The sequence below is a fragment of the Taudactylus pleione genome, unplaced genomic scaffold, assembly GCF_031769625.1.
Source record: "Taudactylus pleione unplaced genomic scaffold, aTauple2 ptg000050l, whole genome shotgun sequence".
Lineage (NCBI taxonomy): Eukaryota > Metazoa > Chordata > Amphibia > Anura > Myobatrachidae > Taudactylus > Taudactylus pleione.
This window is the reverse complement of record NW_028284452.1, coordinates 1006328-1021472: the sequence shown is the minus strand read 5'-3', so window position 1 is coordinate 1021472 and position 15145 is coordinate 1006328. Positions and strand designations below refer to the sequence as shown.

The 15145-nt window shown below is 39.3% G+C and overlaps 22 non-coding genes across 22 annotated transcripts; all 22 read right to left on the bottom strand.

The window, feature by feature from the left end:
• Nucleotides 1–231: 231 nt before the first annotated feature.
• Nucleotides 232–304, bottom strand: TRNAV-CAC (transfer RNA valine (anticodon CAC)). The gene has a single exon. It is a non-coding gene; the product is annotated as a tRNA-Val (tRNA).
• Nucleotides 305–1787: 1483 nt separating this feature from the next.
• On the bottom strand, nt 1788–1860 carry TRNAV-CAC (transfer RNA valine (anticodon CAC)). The gene has a single exon. It is a non-coding gene; the product is annotated as a tRNA-Val (tRNA).
• Nucleotides 1861–2076: 216 nt separating this feature from the next.
• Nucleotides 2077–2149, bottom strand: TRNAV-CAC (transfer RNA valine (anticodon CAC)). Its single transcript has one exon. It is a non-coding gene; the product is annotated as a tRNA-Val (tRNA).
• A 1523-nt stretch (nt 2150–3672) lies between these two features.
• TRNAV-CAC (transfer RNA valine (anticodon CAC)) lies at nt 3673–3745 on the bottom strand. Its single transcript has one exon. It is a non-coding gene; the product is annotated as a tRNA-Val (tRNA).
• A 116-nt stretch (nt 3746–3861) lies between these two features.
• On the bottom strand, nt 3862–3934 carry TRNAV-AAC (transfer RNA valine (anticodon AAC)). Its single transcript has one exon. It is a non-coding gene; the product is annotated as a tRNA-Val (tRNA).
• Nucleotides 3935–4510: 576 nt separating this feature from the next.
• On the bottom strand, nt 4511–4583 carry TRNAV-AAC (transfer RNA valine (anticodon AAC)). Its single transcript has one exon. It is a non-coding gene; the product is annotated as a tRNA-Val (tRNA).
• Nucleotides 4584–4816: 233 nt separating this feature from the next.
• Nucleotides 4817–4889, bottom strand: TRNAV-CAC (transfer RNA valine (anticodon CAC)). The gene has a single exon. It is a non-coding gene; the product is annotated as a tRNA-Val (tRNA).
• A 1369-nt stretch (nt 4890–6258) lies between these two features.
• TRNAV-CAC (transfer RNA valine (anticodon CAC)) lies at nt 6259–6331 on the bottom strand. The gene has a single exon. It is a non-coding gene; the product is annotated as a tRNA-Val (tRNA).
• Nucleotides 6332–8121: 1790 nt separating this feature from the next.
• Nucleotides 8122–8194, bottom strand: TRNAV-CAC (transfer RNA valine (anticodon CAC)). Its single transcript has one exon. It is a non-coding gene; the product is annotated as a tRNA-Val (tRNA).
• A 216-nt stretch (nt 8195–8410) lies between these two features.
• On the bottom strand, nt 8411–8483 carry TRNAV-CAC (transfer RNA valine (anticodon CAC)). The gene has a single exon. It is a non-coding gene; the product is annotated as a tRNA-Val (tRNA).
• A 1370-nt stretch (nt 8484–9853) lies between these two features.
• TRNAV-CAC (transfer RNA valine (anticodon CAC)) lies at nt 9854–9926 on the bottom strand. Its single transcript has one exon. It is a non-coding gene; the product is annotated as a tRNA-Val (tRNA).
• Nucleotides 9927–10043: 117 nt separating this feature from the next.
• TRNAV-AAC (transfer RNA valine (anticodon AAC)) lies at nt 10044–10116 on the bottom strand. The gene has a single exon. It is a non-coding gene; the product is annotated as a tRNA-Val (tRNA).
• Nucleotides 10117–10692: 576 nt separating this feature from the next.
• On the bottom strand, nt 10693–10765 carry TRNAV-AAC (transfer RNA valine (anticodon AAC)). Its single transcript has one exon. It is a non-coding gene; the product is annotated as a tRNA-Val (tRNA).
• Nucleotides 10766–10998: 233 nt separating this feature from the next.
• On the bottom strand, nt 10999–11071 carry TRNAV-CAC (transfer RNA valine (anticodon CAC)). Its single transcript has one exon. It is a non-coding gene; the product is annotated as a tRNA-Val (tRNA).
• Nucleotides 11072–11494: 423 nt separating this feature from the next.
• On the bottom strand, nt 11495–11567 carry TRNAV-AAC (transfer RNA valine (anticodon AAC)). The gene has a single exon. It is a non-coding gene; the product is annotated as a tRNA-Val (tRNA).
• A 192-nt stretch (nt 11568–11759) lies between these two features.
• On the bottom strand, nt 11760–11832 carry TRNAV-CAC (transfer RNA valine (anticodon CAC)). The gene has a single exon. It is a non-coding gene; the product is annotated as a tRNA-Val (tRNA).
• Nucleotides 11833–12250: 418 nt separating this feature from the next.
• Nucleotides 12251–12323, bottom strand: TRNAV-AAC (transfer RNA valine (anticodon AAC)). Its single transcript has one exon. It is a non-coding gene; the product is annotated as a tRNA-Val (tRNA).
• Nucleotides 12324–12705: 382 nt separating this feature from the next.
• On the bottom strand, nt 12706–12778 carry TRNAV-AAC (transfer RNA valine (anticodon AAC)). Its single transcript has one exon. It is a non-coding gene; the product is annotated as a tRNA-Val (tRNA).
• Nucleotides 12779–13010: 232 nt separating this feature from the next.
• Nucleotides 13011–13083, bottom strand: TRNAV-CAC (transfer RNA valine (anticodon CAC)). The gene has a single exon. It is a non-coding gene; the product is annotated as a tRNA-Val (tRNA).
• Nucleotides 13084–13163: 80 nt separating this feature from the next.
• Nucleotides 13164–13236, bottom strand: TRNAV-CAC (transfer RNA valine (anticodon CAC)). The gene has a single exon. It is a non-coding gene; the product is annotated as a tRNA-Val (tRNA).
• A 607-nt stretch (nt 13237–13843) lies between these two features.
• TRNAV-AAC (transfer RNA valine (anticodon AAC)) lies at nt 13844–13916 on the bottom strand. The gene has a single exon. It is a non-coding gene; the product is annotated as a tRNA-Val (tRNA).
• Nucleotides 13917–14261: 345 nt separating this feature from the next.
• TRNAV-CAC (transfer RNA valine (anticodon CAC)) lies at nt 14262–14334 on the bottom strand. Its single transcript has one exon. It is a non-coding gene; the product is annotated as a tRNA-Val (tRNA).
• Between the last annotated feature and the right edge of the window lie 811 nt (nt 14335–15145).

The following is a 15145-nucleotide window of genomic DNA, read 5'->3' as shown; positions in this document are numbered from 1 at the left end:
CCTCTGCGGGGACAGAAAAGTATTGAACCTGGAAGACCCATAGTAAAAGAATCCTCATAAAATCATAAAGTAAAAGTATGTTTTTGCCCACTTTCAAACTGGGGACCTTTCGCGTGTTAGGCGAATGTGATAACCACTACACTACAGAAACTGCCTCTGTGGGGACGGAAAAGTATTGCACCTGGAAGAGCCATAGTAACAGAATACTCTTAAAATCATAACGTAAAAGAATGTTTCTGCCCAGTTTCGAACTGGGGACCTTTCGCTTGTGAGGCGAACGTGATAACCACTACACTACAGAAACTGCATCTGCGGGGATGGAAAAGTATTGAACCTGGAAGACCCATAGTAACAGTATCCTCATAAAATCATAAAGTAAAAGTATGTTTCTGCACACTTTCAAACTGGGGACCTTTCGCTTCTGAGGCGAATGTGATAACCACTACACTACAGAAACTGCCTCTGTGGGTACGGAAAAGTATTGAACCTGGAAGACCCATAGTAACAGAATCCTCAAAAAATCATAAAGTAAAAGTATGTTTCTGCCCACTTTCAAACTGAGGACCTTTCGCATATGAGATGAACGTGATAACCACTACACTACAGAAACTGCCTCTGCAGGGATGGAAAAATATTGAACCTGGAAGATCCATAGTAACAGAATCCTCAAAAAATCATACAGTAAAAGTATGTTTCTGCCCACTTTCAAACTGAGGACCTTTCGCATATGAGATGAACGTGATAACCACTACACTACAGAAACAGCCTCTTGTGGAGTGGCAAAGTATTGAACCTGGAAGAGCCATAGTAACAGAATACACTTAAAATCATAATGTAAAAGTATGTTTCTGCCCCATTTTCAAACTGAGGATCTTTCGCATATGAGATGAACGTGATAACCACAACACTACAGAAACTGCCTCTTGGGGAATGGAAAAGAATTAAACCTGGAAGTGCAATTTGCAAATGGGCTTTCAAAAATATTTTTTCTGCTAATAGTAACAGAAAAATCCTAAATAAAAATAAATTTTCAGCCCAGTTTCAAACTGGGATCTTTTTGCGTGTTAGGAGAATGTGATAACCACTACACTACAGAAACTGCGTCTGTGCCAACGGAAAAGTATTGAAACTGGAAGAGCCATAGTAACAGAATACTAATAAAATCATAAAGTAAAAGTATGTTTCTGCCTACTTTCAAACAGAGGACCTTTCGCTTATGAGATGAATATGATAACCACTACACTACAAAAACTGCCTCTTGGAGAACTGAAAAGAATTAAACTCGGAAGTGCAATTTGCATATGGGCTTTCAAAAATATTTTTTCTGCTAATAGTAACAGAAAAATCCTAAAATCATAAATAAAAAAAAAGTTTCTGCCCAGCTTCAAACTGGGGACCTTTAGCGTGTTAGGCGAACTTGATAACCACTACACTACAGAAACTGCCTCTGTGGGGACGGAAAAGTATTGAAAGTAAAAGCATGTTTCTGCCCACTTTCAAACTGGGGACCTTTCGCGTGATAGGCGATTGTGATTACCACTACACTACAGAAACTGCCTCTGTGGGGACGGAAAAGTATTGAACCTGGAAGAGCCATAGTAACAGAATACTAATAAAATCATAAAGTAAAAGTATGTTTCTGCCTACTTTCAAACTGAGGACCTTTCGCATATGAGATGAATGTGATAACCACTACACTACAGAAACTGCCTCTGTGGGTACGGAAAAGTATTGAACCTGGAAGAGCCATAGTAACAGAATACTCTTAAAATCATAACGTAAAAGTATGTTTCTGCCCAGTTTCAAACTGGGGAACTTTCGCGTGTGAGGCGAACGTGATAACCACTACACTACAGAAACTGCCTCTGCGAACCTGGAAGACCCATAGTAACAGTATCCTCATAAAAACATAAAGTAAAAGTATGTTCCTGCCCACTTTCAAACTGGGGACCTTTCGCTTGTTTGGCGAATGTGATAACCACTACACTATAGAAACTGCCTCTGTGGGTATGGAAAAGTATTGAACCTGGAAGAGCCATAGTAACAGAATACTCTTAAAATCATAATGTAAAAGTATGTTTCTGCCCAGTTTCGAACTGGGGACCTTTCGCGTGTGAGGCAAACGTGATAACCACTACACTACAGAAACTGCCTCTGCAGGGATGGAAAAATATTGAACCTGGAAGATCCATAGTAACAGAATCCTCAAAAAATCATACAGTAAAAGTATGTTTCTGCCCACTTTCAAACTGAGGACCTTTCGCATATGAGATGAACGTGATAACCACTACACTACAGAAACAGCCTCTTGTGGAGTGGCAAAGTATTGAACCTGGAAGAGCCATAGTAACAGAATACACTTAAAATCATAATGTAAAAGTATGTTTCTGCCCCACTTTGAAACTGAGGATCTTTCGCATATGAGATGAACGTGATAACCACAACACTACAGAAACTGCCTCTTGGGGAATGGAAAAGAATTAAACCAGGAAGTGCAATTTGCATATGGGCTTTCAAAAATATTTTTTCTGCTAATAGTAACAGAAAAATCCTAAATAAAAATAAATTTTCAGCCCAGTTTCAAACTGGGATCTTTTTGCGTGTTAGGAGAATGTGATAACCACTACACTACAGAAACTGCGTCTGTGCCAACGGAAAAGTATTGAAACTGGAAGAGCCATAGTAACAGAATACTAATAAAATCATAAAGTAAAAGTATGTTTCTGCCTACTTTCAAACAGAGGACCTTTCGCTTATGAGATGAATATGATAACCACTACACTACAAAAACTGCCTCTTGGAGAACTGAAAAGAATTAAACTCGGAAGTGCAATTTGCATATGGGCTTTCAAAAATATTTTTTCTGCTAATAGTAACAGAAAAATCCTAAAATCATAAATAAAAAAAAAGTTTCTGCTCAGTTTCAAACTGGGGACCTTTCGCGTGTGAGGCGATTGTGATAACCACTACACTACAGAATCTGCCTCTGTGGTGACGGAAAAGTATTGAACCTGGAAGAGCCATAGTAACAGAATACTCTTAAAATCATAACGTAAAAGAATGTTTCTGCCCAGTTTCAAACTGGGGACCTTTCGCGTCTGAGGCGAATGTGATAACAACTACACTACAGAAACTGCCTCTGCAGGAATGGAAAAGTATTGCACCTGGAAGAGCAATAGTAACAGAATACTCTTAAAATCATAACATAAAAGTATGTTTCTGCCCAGTTTCGAACTGGGGACCTTTCGCGTGTTAGGCGATTGTGATAACCACTACACTACAGAAATTGCCTCTGTGGGGACGGAAAAGTATTGAACCTGGAAGAGCCATAGTAACAGAATACTCTTAAAATCATAACGTAAAAGAATGCTTCTGCCCAGTTTCAAACTGGGGACCTTCCACGTCTGAGGCGAATGTGATAACCACTACACTACAGAAACTGCCTCTGTGGGTAGGGAAAAGTATTGAACCTGGAAGAGCCATAGTAACAGAATACTCTTAAAATCATAATGTAAAAGTATGTTTCTGCCCTCTTCGAACTGGGGACCTTTCGCGTGTGAGGCGAACGTGATAACCACTACACTACAGAAACTGCCTCTGCAGGAACAGAAAAGTATTGCACCTGGAAGAGCCATAGTAACAGAATACTCTTAAAATCATAACATAAAAGTATGTTTCTGCCCAGTTTCGAACTGGGGACCTTTCGCGTGTGAGACGAATGTGATATCCACTACACTACAGAAACTGCCTCTTGGGGAACGGAAAAGAATTAAACTTAGAAGTGCAATTTGCATATGGGTTTCAAAAATATTTTTTCTGCTAATAGTAACAGAAAAATCCTAAAATCATAAATAAAAAAAAAGTTTCAGCCCAGTTTCAAACTGGGGACCTTTCACGTGTTAGGCGAACGTGATAACCACTACACTACAGAAACTGTTTCTGTGGGTACGGAAAAGAATTGAACCTGGAAGAGCCATAGTAAAAGAATACTCATAAAATCATAAAGTAAAAGTATGTTTTTGCCCACTTTCAAACTGGGGACCTTTCGCGTGTTAGGCGAATGTGATAACCACTACACTACAGAAACTGCCTCTGTGGGTACGGAAAAGTATTGAACCTGGAAGAGCCATAGTAACAGAATACTCTTAAAATCATAACGTAAAAGTATGTTTCTGCCCAGTTTCGAACTGGGGACCTTTCGCGTGTGAGGCAAACGTGATAACCACTACACTAGAGAAACTGCTTCTGCAAAGACGGAAAAGTATTGAACCTGGAAGACCCATAGTAACAGAATCCTCATAAAATCATAAAGTAAAAGTATGTTTCTGCCTACTTTCAAGCTGAGGACCTTTCGCATATGAGATGAATGTGATAACCACTACACTTCAAAAACTGCCTCTTGGGGAACGGAAAAGAATTAAACTTGGAAGTGCAATTTGCATATGGGCTTTCAAAAATATTTTTTCTGCTACTAGTAACAGAAAAATCCTAAAATCATAAATAAAAAAAATGTATCTGCCCAGTTTCGAACTGGGGACCTTTCGCGTGTTAGACGAACGTGATAACCACTACACTACAGAAACTGCCTCTGCTGAGATGGAAAAGTATTCAACCTGGAAGACCCATAGTAACAGTATCCTCATAAAATCATAAAGTAAGAGTATGTTTCTGCCCACTTTCAAACTGGGGACCTTTTGTGTCTGAGGCGAATGTGATAACCACTACACTACAGAAACTGCCTCTGTGGGTACAGAAAAGTATTGAAACTGGAAGAGCCATAGTAACAGAATACTCTTAAAATCATAACGTAAAAGTATGTTTCTGCCCAGTTTCGAACTGGGGACCTTTCGCGTGTGAGGCGAACGTGATAACCACTACACTACAGAAACTGCCTCTGCAGGGACGGAAAAATATTGAACCTGGAAGATCCATAGTAACAGAATCCTCAAAAAATCATAAAGTAAAAGTATGTTTCTGCCCACTTTCAAACTGAGGACCTTTCGCATATGAGATGAACGTGATAACCACTACACTACAGAAACAGCCTCTTGTGGAGTGGCAAAGTATTGAACCTGGAAGAGACATAGTAACAGAATACTCTTAAAATCATAATGTAAAAGTATGTTTCTGCCCCACTTTCAAACTGAGGATCTTTCACATATGAGATGAACGTGATAACCACTACACTACAGAAACTGCCTCTTGGGGAATGGAAAAGAATTAAACCTGGTAGTGCAATTTGCATATGGGCTTTCAAAAATATTTTTTCTGCTAATAGTAACAGAAAAATCCTAAATAAAAACAAATTTTCTGCCCAGTTTCAAACTGGGAACTTTTTGCGTGTTAGGCGAACGTGATAACCACTACACTACAGAAACTGTGTCTGTGCCAATGGAAAAGTATTGAACCTGGAAGATCCATAGTAACAGAATACTAATAAAATCATAATGTAAAAGTATGTTTCTGCCTTCTTTCAAACTGAGGACCTTTCGCATATGAGATGAACGTGATAACCACTACACTACAGAAACAGCCTTTGGAGTGGCAAAGTATTGAACCTGGAAGAGCCATAGTAACAGAATACTCTTAAAATCATAATGTAAAAGTATGTTTCTGCCCCTCTTTCAAACTGAGGATCTTTCACATATGAGATGAACGTGATAACCACTACACTACAGAAACTGCCTCTTGGGGAATGGAAAAGAATTAAGCCTGGAAGTGCAATTTGCGTATGGGCTTTCAAAAATATTTTTTCTGCTACCAGTAACAGAAAAATTCTAAAATCATAAATAAAAAAAATGTTTCTGCACAGTTTCGAATTGGGGACCTTTCGCATGTTAGTCGAACGTGATAACCACTACACTACAGAAACTGCCTTTGCGGGGAAGGAAAAGTATTGAACCTGGAAGACCCATAGTAACAGTATCCTCATAAAATCATAAAGTAAAAGTATGTTTCTGCCCACTTTCAAACTGGGGACCTTTCGCGTCTGAGGCGAATGTGATAACCACTACACTACAGAAACTGCCTCTGTGAGTACGGAACAGTATTGAACCTGGAAGAGCCAAAGTAACAGAATACTCTTAAAATCATAAAGTAAAAGTATGTTTCTGCCCACTTTCAAACTGGGGACCTTTCGCGTGTGAGGCGAATGTGATAACCACTACACTACAGAAACTGCCTCTGTGGGTACGGAAAAGTATTGAACCTGGAAGAGCCATAGTAACAGAATATTCTTAAAATCATAACGTAAAAGTATGTTTCTACCCAGTTTCGAACTGGGGACCTTTCGCGTGTGAGGCAAACATGATAACCACTACACTACAGAAACTGCCTCTGCAGGGACGGAAAAATATTGAACCTGGAAGATCCGTAGTAACAGAATCCTCAAAAAATCATACAGTAAAAGTATGTTTCTGCCCACTTTCAAACTGAGGACCTTTCGCATATGAGATGAACGTGATAACCACTACACTACAGAAAAAGCCTCTTGTGGAGTGGCAAAGTATTGAACCTGGAAGAGCCATAGTAACAGAATACACTTAAAATCATAATGTAAAAGTATGTTTCTGCCCCACTTTCAAACTGAGGATCTTTCGCATATGAGATGAACGTGATAACCACAACACTACAGAAACTGCATCTGCGGGGATGGAAAAGTATTGAACCTGGAAGACCCATAGTAACAGTATCCTCATAAAATCATAAAGTAAAAGTATGTTTCTGCACACTTTCAAACTGGGGACCTTTCGCTTCTGAGGCGAATGTGATAACCACTACACTACAGAAACTGCCTCTGTGGGTACGGAAAAGTATTGAACCTGGAAGACCCATAGTAACAGAATCCTCAAAAAATCATAAAGTAAAAGTATGTTTCTGCCCACTTTCAAACTGAGGACCTTTCGCATATGAGATGAACGTGATAACCACTACACTACAGAAACTGCCTCTGCAGGGATGGAAAAATATTGAACCTGGAAGATCCATAGTAACAGAATCCTCAAAAAATCATACAGTAAAAGTATGTTTCTGCCCACTTTCAAACTGAGGACCTTTCGCATATGAGATGAACGTGATAACCACTACACTACAGAAACAGCCTCTTGTGGAGTGGCAAAGTATTGAACCTGGAAGAGCCATAGTAACAGAATACACTTAAAATCATAATGTAAAAGTATGTTTCTGCCCCATTTTCAAACTGAGGATCTTTCGCATATGAGATGAACGTGATAACCACAACACTACAGAAACTGCCTCTTGGGGAATGGAAAAGAATTAAACCTGGAAGTGCAATTTGCATATGGGCTTTCAAAAATATTTTTTCTGCTAATAGTAACAGAAAAATCCTAAATAAAAATAAATTTTCAGCCCAGTTTCAAACTGGGATCTTTTTGCGTGTTAGGAGAATGTGATAACCACTACACTACAGAAACTGCGTCTGTGCCAACGGAAAAGTATTGAAACTGGAAGAGCCATAGTAACAGAATACTAATAAAATCATAAAGTAAAAGTATGTTTCTGCCTACTTTCAAACAGAGGACCTTTCGCTTATGAGATGAATATGATAACCACTACACTACAAAAACTGCCTCTTGGAGAACTGAAAAGAATTAAACTCGGAAGTGCAATTTGCATATGGGCTTTCAAAAATATTTTTTCTGCTAATAGTAACAGAAAAATCCTAAAATCCTAAATAAAAAAAAAGTTTCTGCCCAGCTTCAAACTGGGGACCTTTAGCGTGTTAGGCGAACTTGATAACCACTACACTACAGAAACTGCCTCTGTGGGGACGGAAAAGTATTGAAAGTAAAAGCATGTTTCTGCCCACTTTCAAACTGGGGACCTTTCGCGTGATAGGCGATTGTGATTACCACTACACTACAGAAACTGCCTCTGTGGGGACGGAAAAGTATTGAACCTGGAAGAGCCATAGTAACAGAATACTAATAAAATCATAAAGTAAAAGTATGTTTCTGCCTACTTTCAAACTGAGGACCTTTCGCATATGAGATGAATGTGATAACCACTACACTACAGAAACTGCCTCTGTGGGTACGGAAAAGTATTGAACCTGGAAGAGCCATAGTAACAGAATACTCTTAAAATCATAACGTAAAAGTATGTTTCTGCCCAGTTTCAAACTGGGGAACTTTCGCGTGTGAGGCGAACGTGATAACCACTACACTACAGAAACTGCCTCTGCGAACCTGGAAGACCCATAGTAACAGTATCCTCATAAAAACATAAAGTAAAAGTATGTTCCTGCCCACTTTCAAACTGGGGACCTTTCGCTTGTTTGGCGAATGTGATAACCACTACACTATAGAAACTGCCTCTGTGGGTATGGAAAAGTATTGAACCTGGAAGAGCCATAGTAACAGAATACTCTTAAAATCATAATGTAAAAGTATGTTTCTGCCCAGTTTCGAACTGGGGACCTTTCGCGTGTGAGGCAAACGTGATAACCACTACACTACAGAAACTGCCTCTGCAGGGATGGAAAAATATTGAACCTGGAAGATCCATAGTAACAGAATCCTCAAAAAATCATACAGTAAAAGTATGTTTCTGCCCACTTTCAAACTGAGGACCTTTCGCATATGAGATGAACGTGATAACCACTACACTACAGAAACAGCCTCTTGTGGAGTGGCAAAGTATTGAACCTGGAAGAGCCATAGTAACAGAATACACTTAAAATCATAATGTAAAAGTATGTTTCTGCCCCACTTTGAAACTGAGGATCTTTCGCATATGAGATGAACGTGATAACCACAACACTACAGAAACTGCCTCTTGGGGAATGGAAAAGAATTAAACCAGGAAGTGCAATTTGCATATGGGCTTTCAAAAATATTTTTTCTGCTAATAGTAACAGAAAAATCCTAAATAAAAATAAATTTTCAGCCCAGTTTCAAACTGGGATCTTTTTGCGTGTTAGGAGAATGTGATAACCACTACACTACAGAAACTGCGTCTGTGCCAACGGAAAAGTATTGAAACTGGAAGAGCCATAGTAACAGAATACTAATAAAATCATAAAGTAAAAGTATGTTTCTGCCTACTTTCAAACAGAGGACCTTTCGCTTATGAGATGAATATGATAACCACTACACTACAAAAACTGCCTCTTGGAGAACTGAAAAGAATTAAACTCGGAAGTGCAATTTGCATATGGGCTTTCAAAAATATTTTTTCTGCTAATAGTAACAGAAAAATCCTAAAATCATAAATAAAAAAAAAGTTTCTGCCCAGTTTCAAACTGGGGACCTTTCGCGTGTGAGGCGATTGTGATAACCACTACACTACAGAATCTGCCTCTGTGGTGACGGAAAAGTATTGAACCTGGAAGAGCCATAGTAACAGAATACTCTTAAAATCATAACGTAAAAGAATGTTTCTGCCCAGTTTCAAACTGGGGACCTTTCGCGTCTGAGGCGAATGTGATAACAACTACACTACAGAAACTGCCTCTGCAGGAATGGAAAAGTATTGCACCTGGAAGAGCAATAGTAACAGAATACTCTTAAAATCATAACGTAAAAGAATGCTTCTGCCCAGTTTCAAACTGGGGACCTTTCAGGTCTGAGGCGAATGTGATAACCACTACACTACAGAAACTACCTCTGTGGGTAGGGAAAAGTATTGAACCTGGAAGAGCCATAGTAACAGAATACTCTTAAAATCATAATGTAAAAGTATGTTTCTGCCCTCTTCGAACTGGGGACCTTTCGCGTGTGAGGCGAACGTGATAACCACTACACTACAGAAACTGCCTCTGCAGGAACAGAAAAGTATTGCACCTGGAAGAGCCATAGTAACAGAATACTCTTAAAATCATAACATAAAAGTATGTTTCTGCCCAGTTTCGAACTGGGGACCTTTCGCGTGTGAGACGAATGTGATATCCACTACACTACAGAAACTGCCTCTTGGGGAACGGAAAAGAATTAAACTTAGAAGTGCAATTTGCATATGGGCTTTCAAAAATATTTTTTCTGCTAATAGTAACAGAAAAATCCTAAAATCATAAATAAAAAAAAAGTTTCAGCCCAGTTTCAAACTGGGGACCTTTCACGTGTTAGGCGAACGTGATAACCACTACACTACAGAAACTGTTTCTGTGGGTACGGAAAAGAATTGAACCTGGAAGAGCCATAGTAAAAGAATACTCATAAAATCATAAAGTAAAAGTATGTTTTTGCCCACTTTCAAACTGGGGACCTTTCGCGTGTTAGGCGAATGTGATAACCACTACACTACAGAAACTGCCTCTGTGGGTACGGAAAAGTATTGAACCTGGAAGAGCCATAGTAACAGAATACTCTTAAAATCATAACGTAAAAGTATGTTTCTGCCCAGTTTCGAACTGGGGACCTTTCGCGTGTGAGGCAAACGTGATAACCACTACACTAGAGAAACTGCTTCTGCAAAGACGGAAAAGTATTGAACCTGGAAGACCCATAGTAACAGAATCCTCATAAAATCATAAAGTAAAAGTATGTTTCTGCCTACTTTCAAGCTGAGGACCTTTCGCATATGAGATGAATGTGATAACCACTACACTTCAAAAACTGCCTCTTGGGGAACGGAAAAGAATTAAACTTGGAAGTGCAATTTGCATATGGGCTTTCAAAAATATTTTTTCTGCTACTAGTAACAGAAAAATCCTAAAATCATAAATAAAAAAAATGTATCTGCCCAGTTTCGAACTGGGGACCTTTCGCGTGTTAGACGAACGTGATAACCACTACACTACAGAAACTGCCTCTGCTGAGATGGAAAAGTATTCAACCTGGAAGACCCATAGTAACAGTATCCTCATAAAATCATAAAGTAAGAGTATGTTTCTGCCCACTTTCAAACTGGGGACCTTTTGTGTCTGAGGCGAATGTGATAACCACTAGACTACAGAAACTGCCTCTGTGGGTACAGAAAAGTATTGAAACTGGAAGAGCCATAGTAACAGAATACTCTTAAAATCATAACGTAAAAGTATGTTTCTGCCCAGTTTCGAACTGGGGACCTTTCGCGTGTGAGGCGAACGTGATAACCACTACACTACAGAAACTGCCTCTGCAGGGACGGAAAAATATTGAACCTGGAAGATCCATAGTAACAGAATCCTCAAAAAATCATAAAGTAAAAGTATGTTTCTGCCCACTTTCAAACTGAGGACCTTTCGCATATGAGATGAACGTGATAACCACTACACTACAGAAACAGCCTCTTGTGGAGTGGCAAAGTATTGAAACTGGAAGAGCCATAGTAACAGAATACTAATAAAATCATAATGTAAAAGTATGTTTCTGCCTACTTTCAAACTGAGGACCTTTCGCATATGAGATGAATATGATAACCACTACACTACAAAAACTGCCTCTTGGAGAACTGAAAAGAATTAAACTTGGAAGTGCAATTTGCATATGGGCTTTCAAAAATATTTTTTCTGCTAATAGTAACAGAAAAATCCTAAAATCATAAATAAAAAAAAAGTTTCTGCCCAGTTTCAAACTGGGGACCTTTCGCGTGTTAGGCGAACGTGATAACCACTACACTACAAAAACTGTCTCTTCGGGGACAGAAAAGTTTTGATAGTAAAAGTATGTTTCTGCCCACTTTCAAACTGGGGACCTTTCGCGTGTGAGGCGAACGTGATAACCACTACACTACAGAAACTGCCTCTGCGGGGACAGAGAAGTATTGAACCTGGAAGACCCATAGTAAAAGAATACTCTTAAAATCATAACGTAAAAGTATGTTTCTGCCCAGTTTCGAACTGGGGACCTTTCGCGTGTGAGGCGAACGTGATAACCACTACACTACAGAAACTGCCTCTGCAAAAACGGAAAAGTATTGCACCTGGAAGAGCCATAGTAACAGAATTAAAATCATAACGTAAAAGTATGTTTCTGCCCAGTTTCGAACAGGGAACCTTTCGCGTGTGAGGCGAACGTGATATCCACTACACTACAGAAACTGCTTCTGCGAGGTCGGAAAAGTATTGAACCTGGAAGACCCACAGTAACAGAATCCTCATAAAATCATGAAGTAAAAGTATGTTTCTGCCTACTTTCAAACTGAGGACCTTTCGCATATGAGATGAATGTGATAACCACTACACTACAAAACCTGCCTCTTGGGGAACGGAAAAGAATTAAACTTGGAAGTGCAATTTGCATATGGGCTTTCAAAAATATTTTTTCTGCTAATAGTAACAGAAAAATCCTAAAATCATAACTAAAAAAAAAGTTTCTGCCCAGCTTCAAACTGGGGACCTTTCGCGTGTTAGGCGAACGTGATAACCACTACACTACAGAGACTGCATCTGCGGGGACGGAAAAGTATTGAAAGTAAAAGTATGTTTCTGCACACTTTCAAACTGGGGACCTTTCGCGTGTTATGCGATTGTGATAACCACTACACTACAGAAACTGCCTCTGTGGGGACGGAAAAGTATTGAACCTGGAAGACCCATAGTAACAGAATACTAATAAAATCATAAAGTAAAAGTATGTTTCTGCCTACTTTCAAACTGAGGACCTTTCGCATATGAGATGAATGTGATAACCACTACACTACAAAAACTGCCTCTTGGGGAACGGAAAAGAGTTAAACTTGGAAGTGCAATTTGCATATGGGCTTTCAAAAACATTTTTTCTGCTACTAGTAACAGAAAAATCCTAAAATCATTAATAATAAAGATGTTTCTGCCCAGTTTTGAACTGGGGACCTTTCGCGTGTTAGGCGAATGTGATAACCACTACACTACAGAAACTGCGTCTTGGGAGATGGAAAAGTATTGAACCTGGAAGACCCATAGTAACAGAATCCCCATAAAATCATAAAGTAAAAGTATGTTTTTGCCCACTTTCAAACTGGGGACCTTTTGTGTGTTAGGCAAATGTGATAACCACTACACTACAGAAACTGCCTCTGTGGGGACGGAAAGTATTGAACCTGGAAGAGCCATAGTAACAGAATACTCTTAAAATCATAACGTAAAAGTATGTTTCTGCCCAGTTTCGAACTGGAGACCTTTTGCGTGTGAGGCAAATGTGATAACCACTACACTACAGAAACTGCCTCTGCAAGGACGGAAAAGTATTGCACCTGGAAGAGCCATAGTAACAGAATACTCTTAAAATCATAACATAAAAGTATGTTTCTGCCCAGTTTCGAACTGGGGACCTTTCACGTGTGAGGCGAACGTGATAACCACTACACTACAGAAACTACCTCTGCGAGGACAGAAAAGTATTGAATCTGGAAGACCCATAGTAACAGAATCCTCATAAAATAATAAAGTAAAAGTATGTTTCTGCCCACTTTCAAACTGAGGACCTTTCGCATATGAGATGAATGTGATAACCACTACACAACAATAACTGCCTCTTGGGGAACGGAAAAGAATTAAACTTGGAAGTGCAATTTGCATATGGGCTTCCAAAATTATTTTTACTACTAATAGTAACAGAAAAATCCTGAAAAAAAAATAAATTTCTACCCAGTTTAAAACAGGGGACCTTTCGCGTGTTAGGTGAACGTGATAACCACTACACTACAGAAACAGCCTCTTGTGGAGCGGCAAAGTATTGATCCTGGAAGAGCCATAGTAACAGAATACTCTTAAAATCAAAATGTAAAAGTATGTTTCTGCCCCACTTTCAAACTGAGGATCTTTCGCATATGAGATGAACGTGATAACCACTACACTACAGAAACTGCCTCTTGGGGAAAGGAAAAGAATTAAACCTGGAAGTGCAATTTGCATATGGGCTTTCAAAAATATTTTTTCTGCTAATAGTAACAGAAAAATCCTAAAATCATAAATAAAAAAAAAAGTTTCTGCCCAGTTTCAAACTGGGGACCTTTCGCGTGTTAGGCGAACGTGATAACCACTACACTACAAAAACTGTCTCTGCGGGGACGGAAAAGTTTTGAAAGTAAAAGTATGTTTCTGCCCACTTTCAAACTGGGGACCTTTTGCGTGTGAGGCGAACGTGATAACCACTACACTACAGAAACTGCCTCTGCGGGGACAGAGAAGTATTGAACCTGGAAGACCCATAGTAAAAGAATCCTCATAAAATCATAAAGTAAAAGTATGTTTTTGCCCACTTTCAAACTGGGGACCTTTCGCGTGTTAGGCGAATGTGATAACCACTACACTACAGAAACTGCCTCTGTGGGGACGGAAAAGTATTGAACCTGGAAGAGCCATAGTAACAGAATACTCTTAAAATCATAACGTAAAAGTAAGTTTCTGCCCAGTTTCGAACTGGGGACCTTTCGCGTGTGAGGCGAACGTGATAACCACTACACTACAGAAACTGCCTCTGCAAAAACGGAAAAGTATTGCACCTGGAAGAGCCATAGTAACAGAATTAAAATCATAACGTAAAAGTATGTTTCTTCCCAGTTTCGAACAGGGATCCTTTCGCGTGTGAGGCGAACGTGATAACCACTACACTACAGAAACTGCTTCTGCGAGGATGGAAAAGTATTGAACCTGGAAGACCCACAGAAACAGAATCCTAATAAAATCATGAAGTAAAAGTATGTTTCTGCCTACTTTCAAACTGAGGACCTTTCGCATATGAGATGAATGTGATAACCACTACACTACAAAAACTGCCTCTTGGGGAACGGAAAAGAAATAAACTTGGAAGTGCAATTTGCATATGGGCTTTCAAAAATATTTTTTCTGCTACTAGTAACAGAAAAATCCTAAAATCATAAATAAAAAAAATGTTTCTGCCCAGCTTCAAACAGGGGACCTTTCGCGTGTTAGGCGAACGTGATAACCACTACACTACAGAGACTGCCTCTGTGGGGGTGGAAAAGTATTGAAAGTAAAAGTATGTTTCTGCCCACTTTCAAACTGGGGACCTTTCGCGTGTTATGCGATTGTGATAACCACTACACTACAGAAACTGCCTCTGTGGGTACGGAAAAGTATTGAACCTGGAAGAGCCATAGTAACAGAATACTAATAAAATCATAAAGTAAAAGTATGTTTTTGCCCACTTTCAAACTGGGGACCTTTTGTGTGTTAGGCAAATGTGATAACCACTACACTACAGAAACTGCCTCTGTGGGGATGGAAAGTATTGAACCTGGAAGAGCCATAGTAACAGAATAC